The sequence below is a fragment of the Phalangium opilio genome, unplaced genomic scaffold (genome assembly GCF_054372755.1).
Source record: "Phalangium opilio isolate 3A_F unplaced genomic scaffold, DU_Popi_V2 ptg000487l_1, whole genome shotgun sequence".
Lineage (NCBI taxonomy): Eukaryota > Metazoa > Arthropoda > Arachnida > Opiliones > Phalangiidae > Phalangium > Phalangium opilio.
The window spans coordinates 486293-509724 of NW_028324237.1; the positions used below are offsets into that span (position 1 = coordinate 486293).

The window sequence follows — 23432 nt, forward strand, 5'->3', positions numbered from 1 at the left end:
AGGCCTACCCTGTAGTTAGTTGCATTTAAATAGTCACTAAATTACCTCTGCAAAAACTCGGGTCCGTCCGGGATTTGAACCCGGGACCACTCACACACGAAGCGAGTATCATACCCCTAGGCCAACGGACCATGTATGACACTGAAACATGCTCAACTCGTAGGCCTAAAATATAACTAGTTGCATTTGAATAGTCACTAAATTACCTCTGCAAAAACTCGGGTCCGTCCCGGATTTGAACCCGGGACCACTCACACCCAAAGCGAGTATCATACCCCTAGACCAACGGACCATGTATGAAATAAAACATGCTCAACTCATAGGCCTACCCTGTAGTTAGTTGCATTTAAATAGTCACTAAATTACTTCTGCAAAAACTCGGGTCCGTCCGGGATTTGAACCCGGGACCACTCACACCCAAAGCGAGTATCATACCCCTAGACCAACGGACCATGTATGAAATAAAACATGCTCAACTCATAGGCCTACCCTGTAGTTAGTTGCATTTAAATAGTCTTTAAATTACCTCTGCAAAATCTCGGGTCCGTCCGGGATTTGAACCCGGGACCACTCACACCCGAAGCGAGTATCATACCCCTATACCAACGGACGAAGTATGACACTGAAACATGCTCAGCTCGTAGTCTTTCAATTTAACTCGTTGCATTTGAATAGTCACCAAATTACTTCTGCAAAAACTCGGGTTCGTCCGGGATTTGAAACCGGAACCACTCGCACCCAAAGCGAGTATCATACCCCTAGACCAACGGACCATGTATGAAATAAAACATGCTCAACTCATAGGCCTACCCTGTAGTTAGTTGCATTTAAATAGTCACTAAATTACCTCTGCAAAAACTCGGGTCCGTCCGGGATTTGAACCCGGGACCACTCACACCCGAAGCGAGTATCATACCCCTAGACCAACGGACGAAGTATGACACTGAAACATGCTCAGCTCGTAGTCTTTAAATTTAACTCGTTGCATTTGAATAGTCACCAAATTACCTCTGCAAAAACTCGGGTCCGTCCGGGATTTGAACCCGGGACCACTCACACCCGAAGCGAGTACCATACCCCTAGACCAACGGACCATGTATGACACTCAAACATGCTCAACTCGTAGGCCTACAATATAACTAGTTGCATTTGAATAGTCACTAAATTACCTCTGCAAAAACTCGGGTCCGTCCGGGATTTGAACCCGGGACCACTCACACCCAAAGCGAGTATCATACCCCTAGACCAACGGACAATGTATGAAATAAAACATGCTCAACTCATAGGCCTACCCTGTAGTTAGTTGCATTTAAATAGTCACTAAATTACCTCTGCAAAAACTCGGGTCCGTCCGGGATTTGAACCCGGGACCACTCACACCCAAAGCGAGTATCATACCCCTAGACCAACGGACCATGTATGAAATAAAACATGCTCAACTCATAGGCCTACCCTGTAGTTAGTTGCATTTAAATTGTCACTAAATTACCTCTGCAAAAACTCGGGTCCGTCCGGGATTTGAACCCGGGACCACTCACACCCGAAGCGAGTATCATACCCCTAGACCAACGGACGAAGTATGACACTGAAACATGCTCAGCTCGTAGTCCTTCAATTTAACTCGTTGCATTTGAATAGTCACCAAATTACTTCTGCAAAAACTCGGGTCCGTCCGGGATTTGAACCCGGAACCACTCGCACCCAAAGCGAGTATCATACCCCTAGACCAACGGACCATGTATGAAATAAAACATGCTCAACTCATAGGCCTACCCTGTAGTTAGTTGCATTTAAATAGTCTTTAAATTACCTCTGCAAAATCTCGGGTCCGTCCGGGATTTGAACCCGGGACCACTCACACCCGAAGCGAGTATCATACCCCTAGACCAACGGACGAAGTATGACACTGAAACATGCTCAGCTCGTAGTCCTTCAATTTAACTCGTTGCATTTGAATAGTCACCAAATTACTTCTGCAAAAACTCGGGTTCGTCCGGGATTTGAACCCGGAACCACTCGCACCCAAAGCGAGTATCATACCCCTAGACCAACGGACCATGTATGAAATAAAACATGCTCAACTCGTAGGCCTACCCTGTAGTGAGTTGCATTTAAATAGTCACTAAATTACCTCTGCAAAAACTCGGGTCCGTCCGGGATTTGAACCCGGGACCACTCACACCCGAAGCGAGTATCATACCCCTAGACCAACGGACGAAGTATGACACTGAAACATGCTCAGCTCGTAGTCCTTCAATTTAACTAGTTGCATTTAAATAGTCACTAAATTACCTCTGCAAAAACTCGGGTCCGTCCGGGATTTGAACCCCGGACCACTCACACCCAAAGCGAGTATCATACCCCTAGACCAACGGACCATGTATGAAATAAAACATGCTCAACTCATAGGCCTACCCTGTAGTTAGTTGCATTTAAATAGTCACTAAATTACCTCTGCAAAAACTCGGGTCCGTCCGGGATTTGAACCCGGGACCACTCACACCCGAAGCGAGTATCATACCCCTAGACCAACGGACCATGTATGACACTGAAACATGCTCAACTCGTAGGCCTACAATATAACTAGTTGCATTTGAATAGTCACTAAATTACCTCTGCAAAAACTCGGGTCCGTCCGGGATTTGAACCCGGGACCACTCACACCCAAAGCGAGTATCATACCCCTAGACCAACGGACAATGTATGAAATAAAACATGCTCAACTCATAGGCCTACCCTGTAGTTAGTTGCATTTAAATAGTCACTAAATTACCTCTGCAAAAACTCGGGTCCGTCCGGGATTTGAACCCGGGACCACTCACACCCAAAGCGAGTATCATACCCCTAGACCAACGGACCATGTATGAAATAAAACATGCTCAACTCATAGGCCTACCCTGTAGTTAGTTGCATTTAAATAGTCACTAAATTACTTCTGCAAAAACTCGGGTGCGTCCGGGATTTGAACCCGGGACCACTCACACACAAAGCGAGTATCATACCCCTAGACCAACGGACCATGTATGAAATAAAACATGCTCAACTCATAGGCCTACCCTGTAGTTAGTTGCATTTAAATTGTCACTAAATTACCTCTGCAAAAACTCGGGTCCGTCCAGGATTTGAACCCGGGACCACTCACACCCGAAGCGAGTATCATACCCCTAGACCAACGGACGAAGTATGACACTGAAACATGCTCAGCTCGTAGTCCTTCAATTTAACTCGTTGCATTTGAATAGTCACCAAATTACTTCTGCAAAATCTCGGGTCCGTCCGGGATTTGAACCCGGAACCACTCGCACCCAAAGCGAGTATCATACCCCTAGACCAACGGACCATGTATGAAATAAAACATGCTCAACTCATAGGCCTACCCTGTAGTTAGTTGCATTTAAATAGTCACTAAATTACCTCTGCAAAAACTCGGGTCCGTCCAGGATTTGAACCCCGGACCACTCACATCCGAAGCGAGTATCATACCCCTAGGCCAACGGACCATGTATGACACTGAAACATGCTACACTCGTAGGCCTATAATATAACTAGTTGCATTTGAATAGTCACTAAATTACCTCTGCAAAAACTCGGGTCCGTCCGGGATTTGAACCCGGGACCACTCACACCCGAAGCGAGTATCATACCCCTAGAACAACGGACGAAGTATGACACTGAAACATGCTCAGCTCGTAGTCCTACAATTTTACTAGTTACTTTTAAATAGTCACCAAATTACTTCTGCAAAAACACGGGCCCGTCCGGGATCTGAACCCGGGACCACTCGCACCCAAAGCGAGTATCATACCCCTACACCAACGGACCATGTATGAAATAAAACATGCTCAACTCATAGGCCTACCCTGTAGTTAGTTGCATTTAAATAGTCACTAAATTACCTCTGCAAAAAGTCGGGTCCGTCCGGGATTTGAACCCGGGACCACTCACACCCGAAGCGAGTATCATACCCCTAGACCAACGGACGAAGTATGACACTGAAACATGCTCAGCTCGTAGTCCTTCAATTTAACTCGTTGCATTTGAATAGTCACCAAATTACCTCTGCAAAAAGTCGGGTCCGTCCGGGATTTGAACCCGGGACCACTCACACCCGAAGCGAGTATCATACCCCTAGACCAACGGACCATGTATGAAATAAAACATGCTCAACTCATAGGCCTACCCTGTAGTTAGTTGCATTTAAATAGTCACTAAATTACCTCTGCAAAAGCTCGGGTCCGTCCGGGATTTGAACCCGGGACCACTCACACCCGAAGCGAGTATCATACCCCTAGGCCAACGGACCATGTATGACACTGAATTATGCTCAACTCGTAGGCCTACAATATAACTAGTAGCATTTGAATAGTCACTAAATTACCTCTGCAAAAACTCGGGTCCGTCCGGGATTTGAACCCGGGACCACTCACACCCAAAGCGAGTATCATACCCCTAGACCAACGGACCATGTATGAAATAAAACATGCTCAACTCATAGGCCTACCCTGTAGTTAGTTGCATTTAAATAGTCACTAAATTACCTCTGCAAAAACTCGGGTCCGTCCGGGATTTGAACCCGGGACCACTCACACCCAAAGCGAGTATCATACCACTAGACCAACGGACCATGTATGAAATAAAACATGCTCAACTCATAGGCCTACCCTGTAGTTAGTTGCATTTAAATAGTCACTAAATTACTTCTGCAAAAACTCGGGTCCGTCCGGGATTTGAACCCGGGACCACTCACACCCAAAGCGAGTATCATACCCCTAGACCAACGGACCATGTATGAAATAAAACATGCTCAACTCATAGGCCTACCCTGTAGTTAGTTGCATTTAAATAGTCTTTAAATTACCTCTGCAAAAACTCGGGTCCGTCCGGGATTTGAACCCGGGACCACTCACACCCGAAGCGAGTATCATACCCCTAGACCAACGGACCATGTATGAAATAAAACATGCTCAACTCGTAGGCCTACAACATAACTAGTTGCATTTAAATAGTCACTAAATTACCTCTGCAAAAACTCGGGTCCGTCCGGGATTTGAACCCGGGACCACTCACACCCAAAGCGAGTATCATACCCCTAGACTAACGGACCATGTATGAAATAAAACATGCTCAACTCATAGGCCTACCCTGTAGTTAGTTGCATTTAAATAGTCACCAAATTACTTCTGCAAAAACACGGGCCCGTCCGGGATTTGAACCCGGGACCACTCGCACCCAAAGCGAGTATCATACCCCTAGACCAACGGACCATGTATGAAATAAAACATGCTCAACTCATAGGCCTACCCTGTAGTTAGTTGCATTTAAATAGTCACTAAATTACCTCTGCAAAAAGTCGGGTCCGTCCGGGATTTGAACCCGGGACCACTCACACCCGAAGCGAGTATCATACCCCTAGACCAACGGACGAAGTATGACACTGAAACATGCTCAGCTCGTAGTCCTTCAATTTAACTCGTTGCATTTGAATAGTCACCAAATTACCTCTGCAAAAAGTCGGGTCCGTCCGGGATTTGAACCCGGGACCACTCACACCCGAAGCGAGTATCATACCCCTAGACCAACGGACCATGTATGAAATAAAACATGCTCAACTCATAGGCCTACCCTGTAGTTAGTTGCATTTAAATAGTCACTAAATTACCTCTGCAAAAGCTCGGGTCCGTCCGGGATTTGAACCCGGGACCACTCACACCCGAAGCGAGTATCATACCCCTAGGCCAACGGACCATGTATGACACTGAAACATGCTCAACTCGTAGGCCTACAATATAACTAGTAGCATTTGAATAGTCACTAAATTACCTCTGCAAAAACTCGGGTCCGTCCGGGATTTGAACCCGGGACCACTCACACCCAAAGCGAGTATCATACCCCTAGACCAACGGACCATGTATGAAATAAAACATGCTCAACTCATAGGCCTACCCTGTAGTTAGTTGCATTTAAATAGTCACTAAATTACCTCTGCAAAACCTCGGGTCCGTCCGGGATTTGAACCCGGGACCACTCACACCCGAAGCGAGTATCATACCCCTAGGCCAACGGACCATGTATGACACTGAAACATGCTCAACTCGTAGGCCTACAATATAACTAGTTGCATTTGAATAGTCACTAAATTACCTCTGCAAAAACTCGGGTCCGTCCAGGATTTGAACCCGGGACCACTCACACCCAAAGCGAGTATCATACCCCTAGACCAACGGACCATGTATGAAATAAAACATGCTCAACTCATAGGCCTACCCTGTAGTTAGTTGCATTTAAATAGTCTTTAAATTACCTCTGCAAAAACTCGGGTCCGTCCGGGATTTGAACCCGGGACCACTCACACCCGAAGCGAGTATCATACCCCTAGACCAACGGACCATGTATGAAATAAAACATGCTCAACTCGTAGGCCTACAATATAACTAGTTGCATTTAAATAGTCACTAAATTACCTCTGCAAAAACTCGGGTCCGTCCGGGATTTGAACCCGGGACCACTCACACCCAAAGCGAGTATCATACCCCTAGACTAACGGACCATGTATGAAATAAAACATGCTCAACTCATAGGCCTACCCTGTAGTTAGTTGCATTTAAATAGTCACTAAATTACCTCTGCAAAAACTCGGGTCCGTCCGGGATTTGAACCCGGGACCACTCACACCCGAAGCGAGTATCATACCCCTAGGCCAACGGACCATGTATGACACTGAAACATGCTCAACTCGTAGGCCTACAATACAACTAGTTGCATTTGAATAGTCACTAAATTACCTCTGCAAAAACTCGGGTCCGTCCGGGATTTGAACCCGGGACCACTCACACCCGAAGCGAGTATCATACCCCTAGAACAACGGACGAAGTATGACACTGAAACATGCTCAGCTCGTAGTCCTACAATTTAACTAGTTACTTTTAAATAGTCACCAAATTACTTCTGCAAAAACACGGGTCCGTCCGGGATTTGAACCCGGGACCACTCGCACCCAAAGCGAATATCATACCCCTAGACCAACGGACCATGTATGAAATAAAACATGCTCAACTCATAGGCCTACCCTGTAGTTAGTTGCATTTAAATAGTCACTAAATTACCTCTGCAAAAACTCGGGTCCGTCCGGGATTTGAACCCGGGACCACTCACACCCGAAGCGAGTATCATACCCCTAGACCAACGGACGAAGTATGACACTGAAACATGCTCAGCTCGTAGTCCTTCAATTTAACTCGTTGCATTTGAATAGTCACCAAATTACCTCTGCAAAAACTCGGGTCCGTCCGGGATTTGAACCCGGGACCACTCACACCCGAAGCGAGTGCCATACCCCTAGACCAACGGACCATGTATGACACTGAAACATGCTCAACTCGTAGGCCTACAATATAACTAGTTGCATTTAAATAGTCACTAAATTACCTCTGCAAAAACTCGGGTCTGTCCGGGATTTGAACCCGGGACCACTCACACCCAAAGCGAGTATCATACCCCTAGACCAACGGACCATGTATGAAATAAAACATACTCAACTCATAGGCCTACACTGTAGTTAGCTGCATTTAAATAGTCACTAAATTACCTCTGCAAAAACTCGGGTCCGTCCGGGATTTGAACCCGGTACCACTCACACCCGAAGCGAGTATCATACCCCTAGGCCAACGGACCATGTATGACACTGAAACATGCTCAACTCGTAGGCCTACAATATAACTAGTTGCATTTGAATAGTCACTAAATTACCTCTGCAAAAACTCGGGTCCGTCCGGGATTTGAACCCGGGACCACTCACACCCAAAGCGAGTATCATACCCCTAGACCAACGGACCATGTATGAAATAAAACATGCTCAACTCATAGGCCTACCCTGTAGTTAGTTGCATTTAAATAGTCACTAAATTACCTCTGCAAAAACTCGGGTCCGTCCGGGATTTGGACCCGGGACCACTCACACCCAAAGCGAGTATCATACCCCTAGACCAACGGACCATGTATGAAATAAAACATGCTCAACTCATAGGCCTACCCTGTAGTTACTTGCATTTAAATAGTCACTAAATTAGCTCTGCAAAAACTCGGGTCCGTCCGGGATTTGAACCCGGGACCACTCACACCCGAAGCGAGTACCATACCCCTAGACCAACGGACCATGTATGACACTGAAACATGCTCAACTCATAGGCCTACAATATAACTAGTTGCATTTAAATAGTCACTAAATTACCTCTGCAAAAACTCGGGTCCGTCCGGGATTTGAACCCGGGACCACTCACACCCAAAGCGCGTATCATACCCCTAGACCAACGGACCATTTATGAAATAAAACATGCTCAACTCATAGGCCTACCCTGTAGTTAGTTGCATTAAAATAGTCACTAAATTACCTCTGCAAAAACTCGGGTCCGTCCGGGATTTGAACCCGGGTCCACTCACACCCGAAGCGAGTATCATACCCCTAGGCCAACGGACCATGTATGACACTGAAACATGCTCAACTCGTAGGCCTACAATATAACTAGTTGCATTTGAATAGTCACTAAATTACCTCTGGAAAAACTCGGGTCCGTCCGCGATTTGAACCCGGGACCACTCACACCCAAAGCGAGTATCATACCCCTAGACCAACGGACCATGTATGAAATAAAACATGCTCAACTCATAGGCCTACCCTGTAGTTAGTTGAATTTAAATAGTCACTAAATTACCTCTGCAAAAACTCGGGTCCGTCCGGGATTTGAACCCGGGACCACTCACACCCAAAGCGAGTATCATACCCCTAGACCAACGGACCATGTATGAAATAAAACATGCTCAACTCATAGGCCTACCCTGTAGTTAGTTGCATTTAAATAGTCACTAAATTTCCTCTGCAAAAACTCGGGTCCGTCCGGGATTTGAACCCGGGACCACTCACACCCGAAGCGAGTATCATACCCCTAGACCAACGGACGAAGTATGACACTGATACATGCTCAGCTCGTAGTCCTTCAATTTAACTCGTTGCATTTGAATAGTCACCAAATTACCTCTGCAAAAACTCGGGTCCGTCCGGGATTTGAACCCGGGACCACTCACACCCGAAGCGAGTGCCATACCCCTAGACCAACGGACCATGTATGACACTGAAACATGCTCAACTCGTAGGCCTACAATATAACTAGTTGCATTTAAATAGTCACTAAATTACCTCTGCAAAAACTCGGGTCCGTCCGGGATTTGAACCCGGGACCACTCACACCCAAAGCGAGTATCATACCCCTAGCCCAACGGACCATGTATGAAATAAAACATGCTCAACTCATAGGCCTACTCTGTAGTTAGTTGCATTTAAATAGTCACTAAATTACCTCTGCAAAAACTCGGGTCCGTCCGAGATTTGAACCCGGGACCACTCACACCCAAAGCGAGTATCATACCCCTAGACCAACGGACCATGTATGAAATAAAACATGCTCAACTCATAGGCCTACCCTGTAGTTAGTTGCATTTAAATAGTCACTAAATTACCTCTGCAAAAACTCGGGTCCGTCCGGGATTTGAACCAGGGACCACTCACACCCGAAGCGAGTATCATACCCCTAGACCAACGGACGAAGTATGACACTGAAACATGCTCAGCTCGTAGTCCTTCAATTTAACTCGTTGCATTTGAATGGTCACCAAATTACTTCTGCAAAAACTCGGGTCCGTCCGGGATTTGAACCCGGAACCACTCGCACCCAAAGCGAGTATCATACCCCTAGACCAACGGACCATGTATGAAAAAAAACATGCTTCACCTATAGGCCTACCCTGTAGTTACTTGCATTTAAATAGTCACTAAATTACCTCTGCAAAAACTCGGGTCCGTCCGGGATTTGAACCCGGGACCACTCACACTTGAAGCGAGTACCATACCCCTAGACCAACGGACCATGTATGAAATAAAACATGCTCAACTCATAGGCCTACCCTGTAGTTACTTGCATTTAAATAGTCACTAAATTACCTCTGCAAAAACTCGGGTCCGTCCGGGATTTGAACCCGGGACCACTCACACCCGAAGCGAGTATCATACCCCTAGACCAACGGACCATGTATGAAATAAAACATGCTCAACTCATAGGCCTACCCTGTAGTTAGTTGCATTTAAATAGTCACTAAATTACCTCTGCAAAAACTCGGGTCCGTCCGGGATTTGAACCCAGGACCACTCACACCCGAAGCGAGTATCATACCCCTAGACCAACGGACGAAGTATGACACTGAAACATGCTCAACTCGTAGGCCTACAATACAACTAGTTGCATTTGAATAGTCACTAAATTACCTCTGCAAAAACTCGGGTCCGTCCGGGATTTGAACCCGGGATGACTCACACCCGAAGCGAGTATCATACCCCTAGAACAACGGACGAAGTATGACACTGAAACATGCTCAGCTCGTAGTCCTACAATTTAACTAGTTACTTTTAAATAGTCACCAAATTACTTCTGCAAAAACACGGGTCCGTCCGGGATTTGAACCCGGGACCACTCGCACCCAAAGCGAATATCATACCCCTAGACCAACGGACCATGTATGAAATAAAACATGCTCAACTCATAGGCCTACCCTGTAGTTAGTTGCATTTAAATAGTCACTAAATTACCTCTGCAAAAACTCGGGTCCGTCCGGGATTTGAACCCGGGACCACTCACACCCGAAGCGAGTATCATACCCCTAGACCAACGGACGAAGTATGACACTGAAACATGCTCAGCTCGTAGTCCTTCAATTTAACTCGTTGCATTTGAATAGTCACCAAATTACCTCTGCAAAAACTCGGGTCCGTCCGGGATTTGAACCCGGGACCACTCACACCCGAAGCGAGTGCCATACCCCTAGACCAACGGACCATGTATGACACTGAAACATGCTCAACTCGTAGGCCTACAATATAACTAGTTGCATTTAAATAGTCACTAAATTACCTCTGCAAAAACTCGGGTCTGTCCGGGATTTGAACCCGGGACCACTCACACCCAAAGCGAGTATCATACCCCTAGACCAACGGACCATGTATGAAATAAAACATACTCAACTCATAGGCCTACACTGTAGTTAGCTGCATTTAAATAGTCACTAAATTACCTCTGCAAAAACTCGGGTCCGTCCGGGATTTGAACCCGGTACCACTCACACCCGAAGCGAGTATCATACCCCTAGGCCAACGGACCATGTATGACACTGAAACATGCTCAACTCGTAGGCCTACAATATAACTAGTTGCATTTGAATAGTCACTAAATTACCTCTGCAAAAACTCGGGTCCGTCCGGGATTTGAACCCGGGACCACTCACACCCAAAGCGAGTATCATACCCCTAGACCAACGGACCATGTATGAAATAAAACATGCTCAACTCATAGGCCTACCCTGTAGTTAGTTGCATTTAAATAGTCACTAAATTACCTCTGCAAAAACTCGGGTCCGTCCGGGATTTGGACCCGGGACCACTCACACCCAAAGCGAGTATCATACCCCTAGACCAACGGACCATGTATGAAATAAAACATGCTCAACTCATAGGCCTACCCTGTAGTTACTTGCATTTAAATAGTCACTAAATTAGCTCTGCAAAAACTCGGGTCCGTCCGGGATTTGAACCCGGGACCACTCACACCCGAAGCGAGTACCATACCCCTAGACCAACGGACCATGTATGACACTGAAACATGCTCAACTCATAGGCCTACAATATAACTAGTTGCATTTAAATAGTCACTAAATTACCTCTGCAAAAACTCGGGTCCGTCCGGGATTTGAACCCGGGACCACTCACACCCAAAGCGCGTATCATACCCCTAGACCAACGGACCATGTATGAAATAAAACATGCTCAACTCATAGGCCTACCCTGTAGTTAGTTGCATTAAAATAGTCACTAAATTACCTCTGCAAAAACTCGGGTCCGTCCGGGATTTGAACCCGGGACCACTCACACCCGAAGCGAGTATCATACCCCTAGGCCAACGGACCATGTATGACACTGAAACATGCTCAACTCGTAGGCCTACAATATAACTAGTTGCATTTGAATAGTCACTAAATTACCTCTGGAAAAACTCGGGTCCGTCCGCGATTTGAACCCGGGACCACTCACACCCAAAGCGAGTATCATACCCCTAGACCAACGGACCATGTATGAAATAAAACATGCTCAACTCATAGGCCTACCCTGTAGTTAGTTGAATTTAAATAGTCACTAAATTACCTCTGCAAAAACTCGGGTCCGTCCGGGATTTGAACCCGGGACCACTCACACCCAAAGCGAGTATCATACCCCTAGACCAACGGACCATGTATGAAATAAAACATGCTCAACTCATAGGCCTACCCTGTAGTTAGTTGCATTTAAATAGTCACTAAATTTCCTCTGCAAAAACTCGGGTCCGTCCGGGATTTGAACCCGGGACCACTCACACCCGAAGCGAGTATCATACCCCTAGACCAACGGACGAAGTATGACACTGATACATGCTCAGCTCGTAGTCCTTCAATTTAACTCGTTGCATTTGAATAGTCACCAAATTACCTCTGCAAAAACTCGGGTCCGTCCGGGATTTGAACCCGGGACCACTCACACCCGAAGCGAGTGCCATACCCCTAGACCAACGGACCATGTATGACACTGAAACATGCTCAACTCGTAGGCCTACAATATAACTAGTTGCATTTAAATAGTCACTAAATTACCTCTGCAAAAACTCGGGTCCGTCCGGGATTTGAACCCGGGACCACTCACACCCAAAGCGAGTATCATACCCCTAGCCCAACGGACCATGTATGAAATAAAACATGCTCAACTCATAGGCCTACTCTGTAGTTAGTTGCATTTAAATAGTCACTAAATTACCTCTGCAAAAACTCGGGTCCGTCCGAGATTTGAACCCGGGACCACTCACACCCAAAGCGAGTATCATACCCCTAGACCAACGGACCATGTATGAAATAAAACATGCTCAACTCATAGGCCTACCCTGTAGTTAGTTGCATTTAAATAGTCACTAAATTACCTCTGCAAAAACTCGGGTCCGTCCGGGATTTGAACCAGGGACCACTCACACCCGAAGCGAGTATCATACCCCTAGACCAACGGACGAAGTATGACACTGAAACATGCTCAGCTCGTAGTCCTTCAATTTAACTCGTTGCATTTGAATGGTCACCAAATTACTTCTGCAAAAACTCGGGTCCGTCCGGGATTTGAACCCGGAACCACTCGCACCCAAAGCGAGTATCATACCCCTAGACCAACGGACCATGTATGAAATAAAACATGCTCAACTCATAGGCCTACCCTGTAGTTACTTGCATTTAAATAGTCACTAAATTACCTCTGCAAAAACTCGGGTCCGTCCGGGATTTGAACCCGGGACCACTCACACTTGAAGCGAGTACCATACCCCTAGACCAACGGACCATGTATGAAATAAAACATGCTCAACTCATAGGCCTACCCTGTAGTTACTTGCATTTAAATAGTCACTAAATTACCTCTGCAAAAACTCGGGTCCGTCCGGGATTTGAACCCGGGACCACTCACACCCGAAGCGAGTATCATACCCCTAGACCAACGGACCATGTATGAAATAAAACATGCTCAACTCATAGGCCTACCCTGTAGTTAGTTGCATTTAAATAGTCACTAAATTACCTCTGCAAAAACTCGGGTCCGTCCGGGATTTGAACCCAGGACCACTCACACCCGAAGCGAGTATCATACCCCTAGACCAACGGACGAAGTATGACACTGATACATGCTCAGCTCGTAGTCCTTCAATTTAACTCGTTGCATTTGAATAGTCACCAAATTACCTCTGCAAAAACTCAGGTCCGTCCGGGATTTGAACCCGGGACCACTCACACCCGAAGCGAGTGCCATACCCCTAGACCAACGGACCATGTATGACACTGAAACATGCTCAACTCGTAGGCCTACAATATAACTAGTTGCATTTAAATGGTCACTAAATTACCTCTGCAAAAACTCGGGTCCGTCCGGGATTTGAACCCGGGACCACTCACACCCGAAGCGAGTATCATACCCCTAGACCAACGGACGAAGTATGACACTGAAACATGCTCAGCTCGTAGTCCTTCAATTTAACTCGTTGCATTTGAATGGTCACCAAATTACTTCTGCAAAAATACGGGTCCGTCCGGGATTTGAACCCGGGATCACTCGCACCCAAAGCGAGTATCATACCCCTAGACCAACGGACCATGTATGAAATAAAACATGCTCAACTCATAGGCCTACCCTGTAGTTAGTTGCATTTAAATAGTCACTAAATTACCTCTGCAAAAACTCGGGTCCGTCCGGGATTTGAACCCGGGACCACTCACACCCGAAGCGAGTATCATACCCCTAGACCAACGGACGAAGTATGACACTGAAACATGCTCAGCTCGTAGTCCTTCAATTTAACTCGTTGCATTTGAATAGTCACCAAATTACTTCTGCAAAAACTCGGGTCCGTCCGGGATTTGAACCCGGAACCACTCGCACCCAAAGCGAGTATCATACCCCTAGACCAACGGACCATGTATGAAATAAAACATGCTCAACTCATAGGCCTACCCTGTAGTTAGTTGCATTTAAATAGTCACTAAATTACCTCTGCAAAAACTCGGGTCCGTCCAGGATTTGAACCCGGGACCACTCACACCCAACGCGAGTATCATACCCCTAGACCAACGGACCATGTATGAAATAAAACATGCTCAACTCATAGGCCTACCCTGTAGTTAGTTGCATTTAAATAGTCACTAAATTACCTCTGCAAAAACTCGGGTCCGTCCGGGATTTGAACCCGGGACCACTCACACCCGAAGCGAGTATCATGACCCTAGGCCAACGGACCATGTATGACACTGAAACATGCTCAACTCGTAGGCCTACAATATAACTAGTTGCATTTGAATAGTCACTAAATTACCTCTGCAAAAACTCGGGTCCGTCCGCGATTTGAACCCGGAACCACTCACACCCAATGCGAGTATCATACCCCTAGACCAACGGACCATGTATGACACTCAAACATGCTCAACTCGTAGGCCTACAATATAACTAGTTGCATTTAAATAGTCACTAAATTACCTCTGCAAAAACTCGAGTCCGTCCGGGATTTGAACCCGGGACCACTCACACCCAAAGCGAGTATCATACCCCTAGACCAACGGACCATGTATGAAATAAAACATGCTCAACTCATAGGCCTACCCTGTAGTTAAATGCATTTAAATAGTCACTAAATTACTTCTGCAAAAACTCGGGTCCGTCCGGGATTTGAACCCGGGACCACTCACACCCAAAGCGAGTATCATACCCCTAGACCAACGGACCATGTATGAAATAAAACATGCTCAACTCATAGGCCTACCCTGTAGTTAGTTGCATTTAAATAGTCTTTAAATTACCTCTGCAAAAACTCGGGTCCGTCCGGGATTTGAACCCGGGACCACTCACACCCGAAGCGAGTATCATACCCCTAGACCAACGGACGAAGTATGACACTGAAACATGCTCAGCTCGTAGTCCTTCAATTTAACTCGTTGCATTTGAATAGTCACCAAATTACCTCTGCAAAAACTCGGGTCCGTCCGGGATTTGAACCCGGGACCACTCACACCCGAAGCGAGTATCATACCCCTAGACCAACGGACGAAGTATGACACTGAAACATGCTCAGCTCGTAGTCCTTCAATTTAACTCGTTGCATTTGAATAGTCACCAAATTACCTCTGCAAAAACTCGGGTCCGTCCGGGATTTGAACCCGGGACCACTCACACCCGAAGCGAGTACCATACCCCTAGACCAACGGACCATGTATGACACTCAAACATGCTCAACTCGTAGGCCTACAATATAACTAGTTGCATTTAAATAGTCACTAAATTACCTCTGCAAAAACTCGGGTCCGTCCGGGATTTGAACCCGGGACCACTCACACCCAAAGCGAGTATCATACCCCTAAACCAACGGACCATGTATGAAATAAAACATGCTCAACTCATAGGCCTACCCTGTAGTTAGTTGCATTTAAATAGTCTTTAAATTACCTCTGCAAAAACTCGGGTCCGTCCGGGATTTGAACCCGGGACCACTCACACCCGAAGCGAGTATCATACCCCGAGACCAACGGACGAAGTATGACACTGAAACATGCTCAGCTCGTAGTCCTTCAATTTAACTCGTTGCATTTGAATAGTCACCAAATTACTTCTGCAAAAACTCGGGTCCGTCCGGGATTTGAACCCGGAACCACTCGCACCCAAAGCGAGTATCATACCCCTAGACCAACGGACCATGTATGAAATAAAACATGCTCAACTCATAGGCCTACCCTGTAGTTAGTTGCATTTAAATAGTCACTAAATTACCTCTGCAAAAACTCGGGTCCGTCCGGGATTTGAACCCGGGACCACTCACACCCGAAGCGAGTATCATACCCCTAGACCAACGGACGAAGTATGACACTGAAACATGCTCAGCTCGTAGTCCTTCAATTTAACTCGTTGCATTTGAATAGTCACCAAATTACCTCTGCAAAAACTCGGGTCCGTCCGGGATTTGAACCCGGGACCACTCACACCCGAAGCGAGTACCATACCCCTAGACCAACGGACCATGTATGACACTCAAACATGCTCAACTCGTAGGCCTACAATATAACTAGTTGCATTGAAATAGTCACTAAATTACCTCTGCAAAAACTCGGGTCCGTCCGGGATTTGAACCCGGGACCACTCACACCCAAAGCGAGTATCATACCCCTAGACCAACGGACCACGTATGACACTCAAACATGCTCAACTCGTAGGCCTACAATATAACTAGTTGCATTGAAATAGTCACTAAATTACCTCTGCAAAAACTCGGGTCCGTCCGGGATTTGAACCCGGGACCACTCACACCCAAAGCGAGTATCATACCCCTAGACCAACGGACCATGTATGAAATAAAACATGCTCAACTCATAGGCCTACCCTGTAGTTAGTTGCATTTAAATAGTCACTAAATTACCTCTGCAAAAACTCGGGTCCGTCCGGGATTTGAACCCGGGACCACTCACACCCGAAGCGAGTATCATACCCCTAGGCCAACGGACCATGTATGACACTGAAACATGCTCAACTCGTAGGCCTACAATATAACTAGTTGCATTTGAATAGTCACTAAATTACCTCTGCAAAAACTCGGGTCCGTCCGGGATTTGAACCCGGGACCTCTCACACCCGAAGCGAGTATCATACCCCTAGACCAACGGACGAAGTATGACACTGAAACATGCTCAGCTCGTAGTCCTTCAATTTAACTCGTTGCATTTGAATAGTCACCAAATTACCTCTGCAAAAACTCGGGTCCGTCCGGGATTTGAACCCGGGACCACTCACACCCGAAGCGAGTACCATACCCCTAGACCAACGGACCATGTATGACACTCAAACATGCTCAACTCGTAGGCCTACAATATAACTAGTTGCATTTAAATAGTCACTAAATTACCTCTGCAAAAACTCGGGTCCGTCCGGGATTTGAACCCGGGACCACTCACACCCAAAGCGAGTATCATACCCCTAAACCAACGGACCATGTATGAAATAAAACATGCTCAACTCATAGGCCTACCCTGTAGTTAGTTGCATTTAAATAGTCTTTAAATTACCTCTGCAAAAACTCGGGTCCGTCCGGGATTTGAACCCGGGACCACTCACACCCGAAGCGAGTATCATGACCCTAGGCCAACGGACCATGTATGACACTGAAACATGCTCAACTCGTAGGCCTACAATATAACTAGTTGCATTTGAATAGTCACTAAATTACCTCTGCAAAAACTCGGGTCCGTCCGCGATTTGAACCCGGAACCACTCACACCCAATGCGAGTATCATACCCCTAGACCAACGGACCATGTATGACACTCAAACATGCTCAACTCGTAGGCCTACAATATAACTAGTTGCATTTAAATAGTCACTAAATTACCTCTGCAAAAACTCGAGTCCGTCCGGGATTTGAACCCGGGACCACTCACACCCAAAGCGAGTATCATACCCCTAGACCAACGGACCATGTATGAAATAAAACATGCTCAACTCATAGGCCTACCCTGTAGTTAAATGCATTTAAATAGTCACTAAATTACTTCTGCAAAAACTCGGGTCCGTCCGGGATTTGAACCCGGGACCACTCACACCCAAAGCGAGTATCATACCCCTAGACCAACGGACCATGTATGAAATAAAACATGCTCAACTCATAGGCCTACCCTGTAGTTAGTTGCATTTAAATAGTCTTTAAATTACCTCTGCAAAAACTCGGGTCCGTCCGGGATTTGAACCCGGGACCACTCACACCCGAAGCGAGTATCATACCCCTAGACCAACGGACGAAGTATGACACTGAAACATGCTCAGCTCGTAGTCCTTCAATTTAACTCGTTGCATTTGAATAGTCACCAAATTACCTCTGCAAAAACTCGGGTCCGTCCGGGATTTGAACCCGGGACCACTCACACCCGAAGCGAGTACCATACCCCTAGACCAACGGACCATGTATGACACTCAAACATGCTCAACTCGTAGGCCTACAATATAACTAGTTGCATTGAAATAGTCACTAAATTACCTCTGCAAAAACTCGGGTCCGTCCGGGATTTGAACCCGGGACCACTCACACCCAAAGCGAGTATCATACCCCTAGACCAACGGACCATGTATGAAATAAAACATGCTCAACTCATAGGCCTACCCTGTAGTTAGTTGCATTTAAATAGTCACTAAATTACCTCTGCAAAAACTCGGGTCCGTCCGGGATTTGAACCCGGGACCACTCACACCCGAAGCGAGTATCATACCCCTAGGCCAACGGACCATGTATGACACTGAAACATGCTCAACTCGTAGGCCTACAATATAACTAGTTGCATTTGAATAGTCACTAAATTACCTCTGCAAAAACTCGGGTCCGTCCGGGATTTGAACCCGGGACCACTCACACCCGAAGCGAGTATCATACCCCTAGACCAACGGACGAAGTATGACACTGAAACATGCTCAGCTCGTAGTCCTTCAATTTAACTCGTTGCATTTGAATAGTCACCAAATTACCTCTGCAAAAACTCGGGTCCGTCCGGGATTTGAACCCGGGACCACTCACACCCGAAGCGAGTACCATACCCCTAGACCAACGGACCATGTATGACACTCAAACATGCTCAACTCGTAGGCCTACAATATAACTAGTTGCATTTAAATAGTCACTAAATTACCTCTGCAAAAACTCGGGTCCGTCCGGGATTTGAACCCGGGACCACTCACACCCAAAGCGAGTATCATACCCCTAAACCAACGGACCATGTATGAAATAAAACATGCTCAACTCATAGGCCTACCCTGTAGTTAGTTGCATTTAAATAGTCTTTAAATTACCTCTGCAAAAACTCGGGTCCGTCCGGGATTTGAACCCGGGACCACTCACACCCGAAGCGAGTATCATACCCCGAGACCAACGGACGAAGTATGACACTGAAACATGCTCAGCTCGTAGTCCTTCAATTTAACTCGTTGCATTTGAATAGTCACCAAATTACTTCTGCAAAAACTCGGGTCCGTCCGGGATTTGAACCCGGAACCACTCGCACCCAAAGCGAGTATCATACCCCTAGACCAACGGACCATGTATGAAATAAAACATGCTCAACTCATAGGCCTACCCTGTAGTTAGTTGCATTTAAATAGTCACTAAATTACCTCTGCAAAAACTCGGGTCCGTCCGGGATTTGAACCCGGGACCACTCACACCCGAAGCGAGTATCATACCCCTAGACCAACGGACGAAGTATGACACTGAAACATGCTCAGCTCGTAGTCCTTCAATTTAACTCGTTGCATTTGAATAGTCACCAAATTACCTCTGCAAAAACTCGGGTCCGTCCGGGATTTGAACCCGGGACCACTCACACCCGAAGCGAGTACCATACCCCTAGACCAACGGACCATGTATGACACTCAAACATGCTCAACTCGTAGGCCTACAATATAACTAGTTGCATTGAAATAGTCACTAAATTACCTCTGCAAAAACTCGGGTCCGTCCGGGATTTGAACCCGGGACCACTCACACCCAAAGCGAGTATCATACCCCTAGACCAACGGACCACGTATGACACTCAAACATGCTCAACTCGTAGGCCTACAATATAACTAGTTGCATTGAAATAGTCACTAAATTACCTCTGCAAAAACTCGGGTCCGTCCGGGATTTGAACCCGGGACCACTCACACCCAAAGCGAGTATCATACCCCTAGACCAACGGACCATGTATGAAATAAAACATGCTCAACTCATAGGCCTACCCTGTAGTTAGTTGCATTTAAATAGTCACTAAATTACCTCTGCAAAAACTCGGGTCCGTCCGGGATTTGAACCCGGGACCACTCACACCCGAAGCGAGTATCATACCCCTAGGCCAACGGACCATGTATGACACTGAAACATGCTCAACTCGTAGGCCTACAATATAACTAGTTGCATTTGAATAGTCACTAAATTACCTCTGCAAAAACTCGGGTCCGTCCGGGATTTGAACCCGGGACCACTCACACCCGAAGCGAGTATCATACCCCTAGACCAACGGACGAAGTATGACACTGAAACATGCTCAGCTCGTAGTCCTTCAATTTAACTCGTTGCATTTGAATAGTCACCAAATTACCTCTGCAAAAACTCGGGTCCGTCCGGGATTTGAACCCGGGACCACTCACACCCGAAGCGAGTACCATACCCCTAGACCAACGGACCATGTATGACACTCAAACATGCTCAACTCGTAGGCCTACAATATAACTAGTTGCATTTAAATAGTCACTAAATTACCTCTGCAAAAACTCGGGTCCGTCCGGGATTTGAACCCGGGACCACTCACACCCAAAGCGAGTATCATACCCCTAAACCAACGGACCATGTATGAAATAAAACATGCTCAACTCATAGGCCTACCCTGTAGTTAGTTGCATTTAAATAGTCTTTAAATTACCTCTGCAAAAACTCGGGTCCGTCCGGGATTTGAACCCGGGACCACTCACACCCGAAGCGAGTATCATACCCCGAGACCAACGGACGAAGTATGACACTGAAACATGCTCAGCTCGTAGTCCTTCAATTTAACTCGTTGCATTTGAATAGTCACCAAATTACCTCTGCAAAAACTCGGGTCCGTCCGGGATTTGAACCCGGGACCACTCACACCCGAAGCGAGTACCATACCCCTAGACCAACGGACCATGTATGACACTCAAACATGCTCAACTCGTAGGCCTACAATATAACTAGTTGCATTGAAATAGTCACTAAATTACCTCTGCAAAAACTCGGGTCCGTCCGGGATTTGAACCCGGGACCACTCACACCCAAAGCGAGTATCATACCCCTAGACCAACGGACCACGTATGACACTCAAACATGCTCAACTCGTAGGCCTACAATATAACTAGTTGCATTGAAATAGTCACTAAATTACCTCTGCAAAAACTCGGGTCCGTCCGGGATTTGAACCCGGGACCACTCACACCCAAAGCGAGTATCATACCCCTAGACCAACGGACCATGTATGAAATAAAACATGCTCAACTCATAGGCCTACCCTGTAGTTAGTTGCATTTAAATAGTCACTAAATTACCTCTGCAAAAACTCGGGTCCGTCCGGGATTTGAACCCGGGACCACTCACACCCGAAGCGAGTATCATACCCCTAGGCCAACGGACCATGTATGACACTGAAACATGCTCAACTCGTAGGCCTACAATATAACTAGTTGCATTTGAATAGTCACTAAATTACCTCTGCAAAAACTCGGGTCCGTCCGGGATTTGAACCCGGGACCACTCACACCCGAAGCGAGTATCATACCCCTAGACCAACGGACGAAGTATGACACTGAAACATGCTCAGCTCGTAGTCCTTCAATTTAACTCGTTGCATTTGAATAGTCACCAAATTACCTCTGCAAAAACTCGGGTCCGTCCGGGATTTGAACCCGGGACCACTCACACCCGAAGCGAGTACCATACCCCTAGACCAACGGACCATGTATGACACTCAAACATGCTCAACTCGTAGGCCTACAATATAACTAGTTGCATTTAAATAGTCACTAAATTACCTCTGCAAAAACTCGGGTCCGTCCGGGATTTGAACCCGGGACCACTCACACCCAAAGCGAGTATCATACCCCTAAACCAACGGACCATGTATGAAATAAAACATGCTCAACTCATAGGCCTACCCTGTAGTTAGTTGCATTTAAATAGTCTTTAAATTACCTCTGCAAAAACTCGGGTCCGTCCGGGATTTGAACCCGGGACCACTCACACCCGAAGCGAGTATCATACCCCGAGACCAACGGACGAAGTATGACACTGAAACATGCTCAGCTCGTAGTCCTTCAATTTAACTCGTTGCATTTGAATAGTCACCAAATTACTTCTGCAAAAACTCGGGTCCGTCCGGGATTTGAACCCGGAACCACTCGCACCCAAAGCGAGTATCATACCCCTAGACCAACGGACCATGTATGAAATAAAACATGCTCAACTCATAGGCCTACCCTGTAGTTAGTTGCATTTAAATAGTCACTAAATTACCTCTGCAAAAACTCGGGTCCGTCCGGGATTTGAACCCGGGACCACTCACACCCGAAGCGAGTATCATACCCCTAGACCAACGGACGAAGTATGACACTGAAACATGCTCAGCTCGTAGTCCTTCAATTTAACTCGTTGCATTTGAATAGTCACCAAATTACCTCTGCAAAAACTCGGGTCCGTCCGGGATTTGAACCCGGGACCACTCACACCCGAAGCGAGTACCATACCCCTAGACCAACGGACCATGTATGAAATAAAACATGCTCAACTCATAGGCCTACCCTGTAGTTAGTTGCATTTAAATAGTCACTAAATTACTTCTGCAAAAACTCGGGTCCGTCCGGGATTTGAACCCGGGACCACTCACACCCAAAGCGAGTATCATACCCCTAGACCAACGGACCATGTATGAAATAAAACATGCTCAACTCATAGGCCTACCCTGTAGTTAGTTGCATTTAAATAGTCTTTAAATTACCTCTGCAAAATCTCGGGTCCGTCCGGGATTTGAACCCGGGACCACTCACACCCGAAGCGAGTATCATACCCCTAGACCAACGGACGAAGTATGACACTGAAACATGCTCAGCTCGTAGTCCTTCAATTTAACTCGTTGCATTTGAATAGTCACCAAATTACTTCTGCAAAAACTCGGGTTCGTCCGGGATTTGAAATCGGAACCACTCGCACCCAAAGCGAGTATCATACCCCTAGACCAACGGACCATGTATGAAATAAAACATGCTCAACT

The 23432-nt window shown here is 46.5% G+C and overlaps 95 non-coding genes across 95 annotated transcripts; all 95 read right to left on the reverse strand.

The window, feature by feature from the left end:
* Positions 1-59: 59 nt before the first annotated feature.
* Positions 60-131, reverse strand: TRNAT-CGU (transfer RNA threonine (anticodon CGU)). The gene has a single exon. It is a non-coding gene; the product is annotated as a tRNA-Thr (tRNA).
* Positions 132-380: 249 nt separating this feature from the next.
* Positions 381-452, reverse strand: TRNAP-UGG (transfer RNA proline (anticodon UGG)). Its single transcript has one exon. It is a non-coding gene; the product is annotated as a tRNA-Pro (tRNA).
* Positions 453-859: 407 nt separating this feature from the next.
* On the reverse strand, positions 860-933 carry TRNAP-CGG (transfer RNA proline (anticodon CGG)). Its single transcript has one exon. It is a non-coding gene; the product is annotated as a tRNA-Pro (tRNA).
* An 89-nt stretch (positions 934-1022) lies between these two features.
* TRNAP-CGG (transfer RNA proline (anticodon CGG)) lies at positions 1023-1094 on the reverse strand. The gene has a single exon. It is a non-coding gene; the product is annotated as a tRNA-Pro (tRNA).
* A 249-nt stretch (positions 1095-1343) lies between these two features.
* TRNAP-UGG (transfer RNA proline (anticodon UGG)) lies at positions 1344-1415 on the reverse strand. Its single transcript has one exon. It is a non-coding gene; the product is annotated as a tRNA-Pro (tRNA).
* Positions 1416-1501: 86 nt separating this feature from the next.
* On the reverse strand, positions 1502-1575 carry TRNAP-CGG (transfer RNA proline (anticodon CGG)). The gene has a single exon. It is a non-coding gene; the product is annotated as a tRNA-Pro (tRNA).
* Positions 1576-1664: 89 nt separating this feature from the next.
* On the reverse strand, positions 1665-1736 carry TRNAP-UGG (transfer RNA proline (anticodon UGG)). The gene has a single exon. It is a non-coding gene; the product is annotated as a tRNA-Pro (tRNA).
* An 86-nt stretch (positions 1737-1822) lies between these two features.
* TRNAP-CGG (transfer RNA proline (anticodon CGG)) lies at positions 1823-1896 on the reverse strand. Its single transcript has one exon. It is a non-coding gene; the product is annotated as a tRNA-Pro (tRNA).
* Positions 1897-1985: 89 nt separating this feature from the next.
* Positions 1986-2057, reverse strand: TRNAP-UGG (transfer RNA proline (anticodon UGG)). The gene has a single exon. It is a non-coding gene; the product is annotated as a tRNA-Pro (tRNA).
* An 86-nt stretch (positions 2058-2143) lies between these two features.
* Positions 2144-2217, reverse strand: TRNAP-CGG (transfer RNA proline (anticodon CGG)). Its single transcript has one exon. It is a non-coding gene; the product is annotated as a tRNA-Pro (tRNA).
* Positions 2218-2466: 249 nt separating this feature from the next.
* TRNAP-CGG (transfer RNA proline (anticodon CGG)) lies at positions 2467-2538 on the reverse strand. The gene has a single exon. It is a non-coding gene; the product is annotated as a tRNA-Pro (tRNA).
* A 249-nt stretch (positions 2539-2787) lies between these two features.
* Positions 2788-2859, reverse strand: TRNAP-UGG (transfer RNA proline (anticodon UGG)). Its single transcript has one exon. It is a non-coding gene; the product is annotated as a tRNA-Pro (tRNA).
* Positions 2860-3268: 409 nt separating this feature from the next.
* TRNAP-UGG (transfer RNA proline (anticodon UGG)) lies at positions 3269-3340 on the reverse strand. The gene has a single exon. It is a non-coding gene; the product is annotated as a tRNA-Pro (tRNA).
* A 568-nt stretch (positions 3341-3908) lies between these two features.
* Positions 3909-3982, reverse strand: TRNAP-CGG (transfer RNA proline (anticodon CGG)). The gene has a single exon. It is a non-coding gene; the product is annotated as a tRNA-Pro (tRNA).
* Positions 3983-4071: 89 nt separating this feature from the next.
* On the reverse strand, positions 4072-4143 carry TRNAP-CGG (transfer RNA proline (anticodon CGG)). Its single transcript has one exon. It is a non-coding gene; the product is annotated as a tRNA-Pro (tRNA).
* Positions 4144-4231: 88 nt separating this feature from the next.
* TRNAP-CGG (transfer RNA proline (anticodon CGG)) lies at positions 4232-4303 on the reverse strand. Its single transcript has one exon. It is a non-coding gene; the product is annotated as a tRNA-Pro (tRNA).
* Positions 4304-4392: 89 nt separating this feature from the next.
* Positions 4393-4464, reverse strand: TRNAP-UGG (transfer RNA proline (anticodon UGG)). The gene has a single exon. It is a non-coding gene; the product is annotated as a tRNA-Pro (tRNA).
* An 88-nt stretch (positions 4465-4552) lies between these two features.
* Positions 4553-4624, reverse strand: TRNAP-UGG (transfer RNA proline (anticodon UGG)). The gene has a single exon. It is a non-coding gene; the product is annotated as a tRNA-Pro (tRNA).
* Positions 4625-4712: 88 nt separating this feature from the next.
* Positions 4713-4784, reverse strand: TRNAP-UGG (transfer RNA proline (anticodon UGG)). The gene has a single exon. It is a non-coding gene; the product is annotated as a tRNA-Pro (tRNA).
* An 88-nt stretch (positions 4785-4872) lies between these two features.
* On the reverse strand, positions 4873-4944 carry TRNAP-CGG (transfer RNA proline (anticodon CGG)). Its single transcript has one exon. It is a non-coding gene; the product is annotated as a tRNA-Pro (tRNA).
* An 88-nt stretch (positions 4945-5032) lies between these two features.
* Positions 5033-5104, reverse strand: TRNAP-UGG (transfer RNA proline (anticodon UGG)). The gene has a single exon. It is a non-coding gene; the product is annotated as a tRNA-Pro (tRNA).
* Positions 5105-5192: 88 nt separating this feature from the next.
* On the reverse strand, positions 5193-5264 carry TRNAP-UGG (transfer RNA proline (anticodon UGG)). Its single transcript has one exon. It is a non-coding gene; the product is annotated as a tRNA-Pro (tRNA).
* An 86-nt stretch (positions 5265-5350) lies between these two features.
* Positions 5351-5424, reverse strand: TRNAP-CGG (transfer RNA proline (anticodon CGG)). The gene has a single exon. It is a non-coding gene; the product is annotated as a tRNA-Pro (tRNA).
* Positions 5425-5513: 89 nt separating this feature from the next.
* Positions 5514-5585, reverse strand: TRNAP-CGG (transfer RNA proline (anticodon CGG)). Its single transcript has one exon. It is a non-coding gene; the product is annotated as a tRNA-Pro (tRNA).
* Positions 5586-5673: 88 nt separating this feature from the next.
* On the reverse strand, positions 5674-5745 carry TRNAP-CGG (transfer RNA proline (anticodon CGG)). Its single transcript has one exon. It is a non-coding gene; the product is annotated as a tRNA-Pro (tRNA).
* Positions 5746-5834: 89 nt separating this feature from the next.
* TRNAP-UGG (transfer RNA proline (anticodon UGG)) lies at positions 5835-5906 on the reverse strand. Its single transcript has one exon. It is a non-coding gene; the product is annotated as a tRNA-Pro (tRNA).
* Positions 5907-5994: 88 nt separating this feature from the next.
* On the reverse strand, positions 5995-6066 carry TRNAP-CGG (transfer RNA proline (anticodon CGG)). Its single transcript has one exon. It is a non-coding gene; the product is annotated as a tRNA-Pro (tRNA).
* A 249-nt stretch (positions 6067-6315) lies between these two features.
* On the reverse strand, positions 6316-6387 carry TRNAP-CGG (transfer RNA proline (anticodon CGG)). Its single transcript has one exon. It is a non-coding gene; the product is annotated as a tRNA-Pro (tRNA).
* An 88-nt stretch (positions 6388-6475) lies between these two features.
* Positions 6476-6547, reverse strand: TRNAP-UGG (transfer RNA proline (anticodon UGG)). The gene has a single exon. It is a non-coding gene; the product is annotated as a tRNA-Pro (tRNA).
* An 88-nt stretch (positions 6548-6635) lies between these two features.
* On the reverse strand, positions 6636-6707 carry TRNAP-CGG (transfer RNA proline (anticodon CGG)). The gene has a single exon. It is a non-coding gene; the product is annotated as a tRNA-Pro (tRNA).
* A 250-nt stretch (positions 6708-6957) lies between these two features.
* Positions 6958-7029, reverse strand: TRNAP-UGG (transfer RNA proline (anticodon UGG)). Its single transcript has one exon. It is a non-coding gene; the product is annotated as a tRNA-Pro (tRNA).
* Positions 7030-7115: 86 nt separating this feature from the next.
* On the reverse strand, positions 7116-7189 carry TRNAP-CGG (transfer RNA proline (anticodon CGG)). Its single transcript has one exon. It is a non-coding gene; the product is annotated as a tRNA-Pro (tRNA).
* An 89-nt stretch (positions 7190-7278) lies between these two features.
* Positions 7279-7350, reverse strand: TRNAP-CGG (transfer RNA proline (anticodon CGG)). The gene has a single exon. It is a non-coding gene; the product is annotated as a tRNA-Pro (tRNA).
* Positions 7351-7760: 410 nt separating this feature from the next.
* TRNAP-UGG (transfer RNA proline (anticodon UGG)) lies at positions 7761-7832 on the reverse strand. The gene has a single exon. It is a non-coding gene; the product is annotated as a tRNA-Pro (tRNA).
* Positions 7833-8080: 248 nt separating this feature from the next.
* Positions 8081-8152, reverse strand: TRNAP-CGG (transfer RNA proline (anticodon CGG)). Its single transcript has one exon. It is a non-coding gene; the product is annotated as a tRNA-Pro (tRNA).
* A 249-nt stretch (positions 8153-8401) lies between these two features.
* Positions 8402-8473, reverse strand: TRNAP-CGG (transfer RNA proline (anticodon CGG)). Its single transcript has one exon. It is a non-coding gene; the product is annotated as a tRNA-Pro (tRNA).
* A 249-nt stretch (positions 8474-8722) lies between these two features.
* On the reverse strand, positions 8723-8794 carry TRNAP-UGG (transfer RNA proline (anticodon UGG)). Its single transcript has one exon. It is a non-coding gene; the product is annotated as a tRNA-Pro (tRNA).
* An 86-nt stretch (positions 8795-8880) lies between these two features.
* TRNAP-CGG (transfer RNA proline (anticodon CGG)) lies at positions 8881-8954 on the reverse strand. The gene has a single exon. It is a non-coding gene; the product is annotated as a tRNA-Pro (tRNA).
* An 89-nt stretch (positions 8955-9043) lies between these two features.
* TRNAP-CGG (transfer RNA proline (anticodon CGG)) lies at positions 9044-9115 on the reverse strand. Its single transcript has one exon. It is a non-coding gene; the product is annotated as a tRNA-Pro (tRNA).
* Positions 9116-9685: 570 nt separating this feature from the next.
* TRNAP-UGG (transfer RNA proline (anticodon UGG)) lies at positions 9686-9757 on the reverse strand. The gene has a single exon. It is a non-coding gene; the product is annotated as a tRNA-Pro (tRNA).
* Positions 9758-10005: 248 nt separating this feature from the next.
* Positions 10006-10077, reverse strand: TRNAP-CGG (transfer RNA proline (anticodon CGG)). The gene has a single exon. It is a non-coding gene; the product is annotated as a tRNA-Pro (tRNA).
* Positions 10078-10487: 410 nt separating this feature from the next.
* TRNAP-UGG (transfer RNA proline (anticodon UGG)) lies at positions 10488-10559 on the reverse strand. The gene has a single exon. It is a non-coding gene; the product is annotated as a tRNA-Pro (tRNA).
* An 86-nt stretch (positions 10560-10645) lies between these two features.
* Positions 10646-10719, reverse strand: TRNAP-CGG (transfer RNA proline (anticodon CGG)). Its single transcript has one exon. It is a non-coding gene; the product is annotated as a tRNA-Pro (tRNA).
* Positions 10720-10808: 89 nt separating this feature from the next.
* TRNAP-CGG (transfer RNA proline (anticodon CGG)) lies at positions 10809-10880 on the reverse strand. The gene has a single exon. It is a non-coding gene; the product is annotated as a tRNA-Pro (tRNA).
* A 410-nt stretch (positions 10881-11290) lies between these two features.
* Positions 11291-11362, reverse strand: TRNAP-UGG (transfer RNA proline (anticodon UGG)). The gene has a single exon. It is a non-coding gene; the product is annotated as a tRNA-Pro (tRNA).
* A 248-nt stretch (positions 11363-11610) lies between these two features.
* TRNAP-CGG (transfer RNA proline (anticodon CGG)) lies at positions 11611-11682 on the reverse strand. The gene has a single exon. It is a non-coding gene; the product is annotated as a tRNA-Pro (tRNA).
* Positions 11683-11931: 249 nt separating this feature from the next.
* Positions 11932-12003, reverse strand: TRNAP-CGG (transfer RNA proline (anticodon CGG)). The gene has a single exon. It is a non-coding gene; the product is annotated as a tRNA-Pro (tRNA).
* Positions 12004-12252: 249 nt separating this feature from the next.
* TRNAP-UGG (transfer RNA proline (anticodon UGG)) lies at positions 12253-12324 on the reverse strand. The gene has a single exon. It is a non-coding gene; the product is annotated as a tRNA-Pro (tRNA).
* Positions 12325-12410: 86 nt separating this feature from the next.
* Positions 12411-12484, reverse strand: TRNAP-CGG (transfer RNA proline (anticodon CGG)). Its single transcript has one exon. It is a non-coding gene; the product is annotated as a tRNA-Pro (tRNA).
* Positions 12485-12573: 89 nt separating this feature from the next.
* On the reverse strand, positions 12574-12645 carry TRNAP-CGG (transfer RNA proline (anticodon CGG)). Its single transcript has one exon. It is a non-coding gene; the product is annotated as a tRNA-Pro (tRNA).
* A 570-nt stretch (positions 12646-13215) lies between these two features.
* Positions 13216-13287, reverse strand: TRNAP-UGG (transfer RNA proline (anticodon UGG)). Its single transcript has one exon. It is a non-coding gene; the product is annotated as a tRNA-Pro (tRNA).
* Positions 13288-13535: 248 nt separating this feature from the next.
* On the reverse strand, positions 13536-13607 carry TRNAP-CGG (transfer RNA proline (anticodon CGG)). The gene has a single exon. It is a non-coding gene; the product is annotated as a tRNA-Pro (tRNA).
* Positions 13608-13856: 249 nt separating this feature from the next.
* TRNAP-CGG (transfer RNA proline (anticodon CGG)) lies at positions 13857-13928 on the reverse strand. Its single transcript has one exon. It is a non-coding gene; the product is annotated as a tRNA-Pro (tRNA).
* An 87-nt stretch (positions 13929-14015) lies between these two features.
* Positions 14016-14089, reverse strand: TRNAP-CGG (transfer RNA proline (anticodon CGG)). Its single transcript has one exon. It is a non-coding gene; the product is annotated as a tRNA-Pro (tRNA).
* An 89-nt stretch (positions 14090-14178) lies between these two features.
* On the reverse strand, positions 14179-14250 carry TRNAP-UGG (transfer RNA proline (anticodon UGG)). Its single transcript has one exon. It is a non-coding gene; the product is annotated as a tRNA-Pro (tRNA).
* An 86-nt stretch (positions 14251-14336) lies between these two features.
* On the reverse strand, positions 14337-14410 carry TRNAP-CGG (transfer RNA proline (anticodon CGG)). Its single transcript has one exon. It is a non-coding gene; the product is annotated as a tRNA-Pro (tRNA).
* An 89-nt stretch (positions 14411-14499) lies between these two features.
* Positions 14500-14571, reverse strand: TRNAP-UGG (transfer RNA proline (anticodon UGG)). Its single transcript has one exon. It is a non-coding gene; the product is annotated as a tRNA-Pro (tRNA).
* Positions 14572-15301: 730 nt separating this feature from the next.
* TRNAP-UGG (transfer RNA proline (anticodon UGG)) lies at positions 15302-15373 on the reverse strand. Its single transcript has one exon. It is a non-coding gene; the product is annotated as a tRNA-Pro (tRNA).
* Positions 15374-15459: 86 nt separating this feature from the next.
* On the reverse strand, positions 15460-15533 carry TRNAP-CGG (transfer RNA proline (anticodon CGG)). The gene has a single exon. It is a non-coding gene; the product is annotated as a tRNA-Pro (tRNA).
* Positions 15534-15620: 87 nt separating this feature from the next.
* TRNAP-CGG (transfer RNA proline (anticodon CGG)) lies at positions 15621-15694 on the reverse strand. The gene has a single exon. It is a non-coding gene; the product is annotated as a tRNA-Pro (tRNA).
* An 89-nt stretch (positions 15695-15783) lies between these two features.
* Positions 15784-15855, reverse strand: TRNAP-CGG (transfer RNA proline (anticodon CGG)). Its single transcript has one exon. It is a non-coding gene; the product is annotated as a tRNA-Pro (tRNA).
* Positions 15856-16265: 410 nt separating this feature from the next.
* TRNAP-UGG (transfer RNA proline (anticodon UGG)) lies at positions 16266-16337 on the reverse strand. Its single transcript has one exon. It is a non-coding gene; the product is annotated as a tRNA-Pro (tRNA).
* Positions 16338-16423: 86 nt separating this feature from the next.
* On the reverse strand, positions 16424-16497 carry TRNAP-CGG (transfer RNA proline (anticodon CGG)). The gene has a single exon. It is a non-coding gene; the product is annotated as a tRNA-Pro (tRNA).
* An 89-nt stretch (positions 16498-16586) lies between these two features.
* On the reverse strand, positions 16587-16658 carry TRNAP-CGG (transfer RNA proline (anticodon CGG)). Its single transcript has one exon. It is a non-coding gene; the product is annotated as a tRNA-Pro (tRNA).
* Positions 16659-16747: 89 nt separating this feature from the next.
* On the reverse strand, positions 16748-16819 carry TRNAP-UGG (transfer RNA proline (anticodon UGG)). Its single transcript has one exon. It is a non-coding gene; the product is annotated as a tRNA-Pro (tRNA).
* An 89-nt stretch (positions 16820-16908) lies between these two features.
* On the reverse strand, positions 16909-16980 carry TRNAP-UGG (transfer RNA proline (anticodon UGG)). Its single transcript has one exon. It is a non-coding gene; the product is annotated as a tRNA-Pro (tRNA).
* An 88-nt stretch (positions 16981-17068) lies between these two features.
* On the reverse strand, positions 17069-17140 carry TRNAP-CGG (transfer RNA proline (anticodon CGG)). The gene has a single exon. It is a non-coding gene; the product is annotated as a tRNA-Pro (tRNA).
* Positions 17141-17227: 87 nt separating this feature from the next.
* On the reverse strand, positions 17228-17301 carry TRNAP-CGG (transfer RNA proline (anticodon CGG)). The gene has a single exon. It is a non-coding gene; the product is annotated as a tRNA-Pro (tRNA).
* An 89-nt stretch (positions 17302-17390) lies between these two features.
* Positions 17391-17462, reverse strand: TRNAP-CGG (transfer RNA proline (anticodon CGG)). The gene has a single exon. It is a non-coding gene; the product is annotated as a tRNA-Pro (tRNA).
* A 731-nt stretch (positions 17463-18193) lies between these two features.
* On the reverse strand, positions 18194-18265 carry TRNAP-UGG (transfer RNA proline (anticodon UGG)). The gene has a single exon. It is a non-coding gene; the product is annotated as a tRNA-Pro (tRNA).
* An 86-nt stretch (positions 18266-18351) lies between these two features.
* Positions 18352-18425, reverse strand: TRNAP-CGG (transfer RNA proline (anticodon CGG)). The gene has a single exon. It is a non-coding gene; the product is annotated as a tRNA-Pro (tRNA).
* Positions 18426-18514: 89 nt separating this feature from the next.
* On the reverse strand, positions 18515-18586 carry TRNAP-CGG (transfer RNA proline (anticodon CGG)). The gene has a single exon. It is a non-coding gene; the product is annotated as a tRNA-Pro (tRNA).
* Positions 18587-18675: 89 nt separating this feature from the next.
* Positions 18676-18747, reverse strand: TRNAP-UGG (transfer RNA proline (anticodon UGG)). The gene has a single exon. It is a non-coding gene; the product is annotated as a tRNA-Pro (tRNA).
* An 88-nt stretch (positions 18748-18835) lies between these two features.
* Positions 18836-18907, reverse strand: TRNAP-CGG (transfer RNA proline (anticodon CGG)). Its single transcript has one exon. It is a non-coding gene; the product is annotated as a tRNA-Pro (tRNA).
* An 87-nt stretch (positions 18908-18994) lies between these two features.
* Positions 18995-19068, reverse strand: TRNAP-CGG (transfer RNA proline (anticodon CGG)). Its single transcript has one exon. It is a non-coding gene; the product is annotated as a tRNA-Pro (tRNA).
* An 89-nt stretch (positions 19069-19157) lies between these two features.
* Positions 19158-19229, reverse strand: TRNAP-CGG (transfer RNA proline (anticodon CGG)). Its single transcript has one exon. It is a non-coding gene; the product is annotated as a tRNA-Pro (tRNA).
* A 410-nt stretch (positions 19230-19639) lies between these two features.
* TRNAP-UGG (transfer RNA proline (anticodon UGG)) lies at positions 19640-19711 on the reverse strand. Its single transcript has one exon. It is a non-coding gene; the product is annotated as a tRNA-Pro (tRNA).
* An 86-nt stretch (positions 19712-19797) lies between these two features.
* On the reverse strand, positions 19798-19871 carry TRNAP-CGG (transfer RNA proline (anticodon CGG)). Its single transcript has one exon. It is a non-coding gene; the product is annotated as a tRNA-Pro (tRNA).
* Positions 19872-19960: 89 nt separating this feature from the next.
* On the reverse strand, positions 19961-20032 carry TRNAP-CGG (transfer RNA proline (anticodon CGG)). Its single transcript has one exon. It is a non-coding gene; the product is annotated as a tRNA-Pro (tRNA).
* Positions 20033-20121: 89 nt separating this feature from the next.
* TRNAP-UGG (transfer RNA proline (anticodon UGG)) lies at positions 20122-20193 on the reverse strand. The gene has a single exon. It is a non-coding gene; the product is annotated as a tRNA-Pro (tRNA).
* An 89-nt stretch (positions 20194-20282) lies between these two features.
* On the reverse strand, positions 20283-20354 carry TRNAP-UGG (transfer RNA proline (anticodon UGG)). The gene has a single exon. It is a non-coding gene; the product is annotated as a tRNA-Pro (tRNA).
* Positions 20355-20442: 88 nt separating this feature from the next.
* On the reverse strand, positions 20443-20514 carry TRNAP-CGG (transfer RNA proline (anticodon CGG)). Its single transcript has one exon. It is a non-coding gene; the product is annotated as a tRNA-Pro (tRNA).
* Positions 20515-20601: 87 nt separating this feature from the next.
* TRNAP-CGG (transfer RNA proline (anticodon CGG)) lies at positions 20602-20675 on the reverse strand. Its single transcript has one exon. It is a non-coding gene; the product is annotated as a tRNA-Pro (tRNA).
* An 89-nt stretch (positions 20676-20764) lies between these two features.
* Positions 20765-20836, reverse strand: TRNAP-CGG (transfer RNA proline (anticodon CGG)). The gene has a single exon. It is a non-coding gene; the product is annotated as a tRNA-Pro (tRNA).
* A 410-nt stretch (positions 20837-21246) lies between these two features.
* TRNAP-CGG (transfer RNA proline (anticodon CGG)) lies at positions 21247-21318 on the reverse strand. Its single transcript has one exon. It is a non-coding gene; the product is annotated as a tRNA-Pro (tRNA).
* Positions 21319-21407: 89 nt separating this feature from the next.
* Positions 21408-21479, reverse strand: TRNAP-UGG (transfer RNA proline (anticodon UGG)). Its single transcript has one exon. It is a non-coding gene; the product is annotated as a tRNA-Pro (tRNA).
* Positions 21480-21568: 89 nt separating this feature from the next.
* Positions 21569-21640, reverse strand: TRNAP-UGG (transfer RNA proline (anticodon UGG)). Its single transcript has one exon. It is a non-coding gene; the product is annotated as a tRNA-Pro (tRNA).
* An 88-nt stretch (positions 21641-21728) lies between these two features.
* Positions 21729-21800, reverse strand: TRNAP-CGG (transfer RNA proline (anticodon CGG)). Its single transcript has one exon. It is a non-coding gene; the product is annotated as a tRNA-Pro (tRNA).
* Positions 21801-21887: 87 nt separating this feature from the next.
* Positions 21888-21961, reverse strand: TRNAP-CGG (transfer RNA proline (anticodon CGG)). Its single transcript has one exon. It is a non-coding gene; the product is annotated as a tRNA-Pro (tRNA).
* An 89-nt stretch (positions 21962-22050) lies between these two features.
* On the reverse strand, positions 22051-22122 carry TRNAP-CGG (transfer RNA proline (anticodon CGG)). Its single transcript has one exon. It is a non-coding gene; the product is annotated as a tRNA-Pro (tRNA).
* Positions 22123-22532: 410 nt separating this feature from the next.
* Positions 22533-22604, reverse strand: TRNAP-UGG (transfer RNA proline (anticodon UGG)). The gene has a single exon. It is a non-coding gene; the product is annotated as a tRNA-Pro (tRNA).
* Positions 22605-22690: 86 nt separating this feature from the next.
* On the reverse strand, positions 22691-22764 carry TRNAP-CGG (transfer RNA proline (anticodon CGG)). The gene has a single exon. It is a non-coding gene; the product is annotated as a tRNA-Pro (tRNA).
* An 89-nt stretch (positions 22765-22853) lies between these two features.
* TRNAP-CGG (transfer RNA proline (anticodon CGG)) lies at positions 22854-22925 on the reverse strand. The gene has a single exon. It is a non-coding gene; the product is annotated as a tRNA-Pro (tRNA).
* An 88-nt stretch (positions 22926-23013) lies between these two features.
* On the reverse strand, positions 23014-23085 carry TRNAP-UGG (transfer RNA proline (anticodon UGG)). Its single transcript has one exon. It is a non-coding gene; the product is annotated as a tRNA-Pro (tRNA).
* Positions 23086-23171: 86 nt separating this feature from the next.
* Positions 23172-23245, reverse strand: TRNAP-CGG (transfer RNA proline (anticodon CGG)). Its single transcript has one exon. It is a non-coding gene; the product is annotated as a tRNA-Pro (tRNA).
* Positions 23246-23432: the final 187 nt, after the last annotated feature.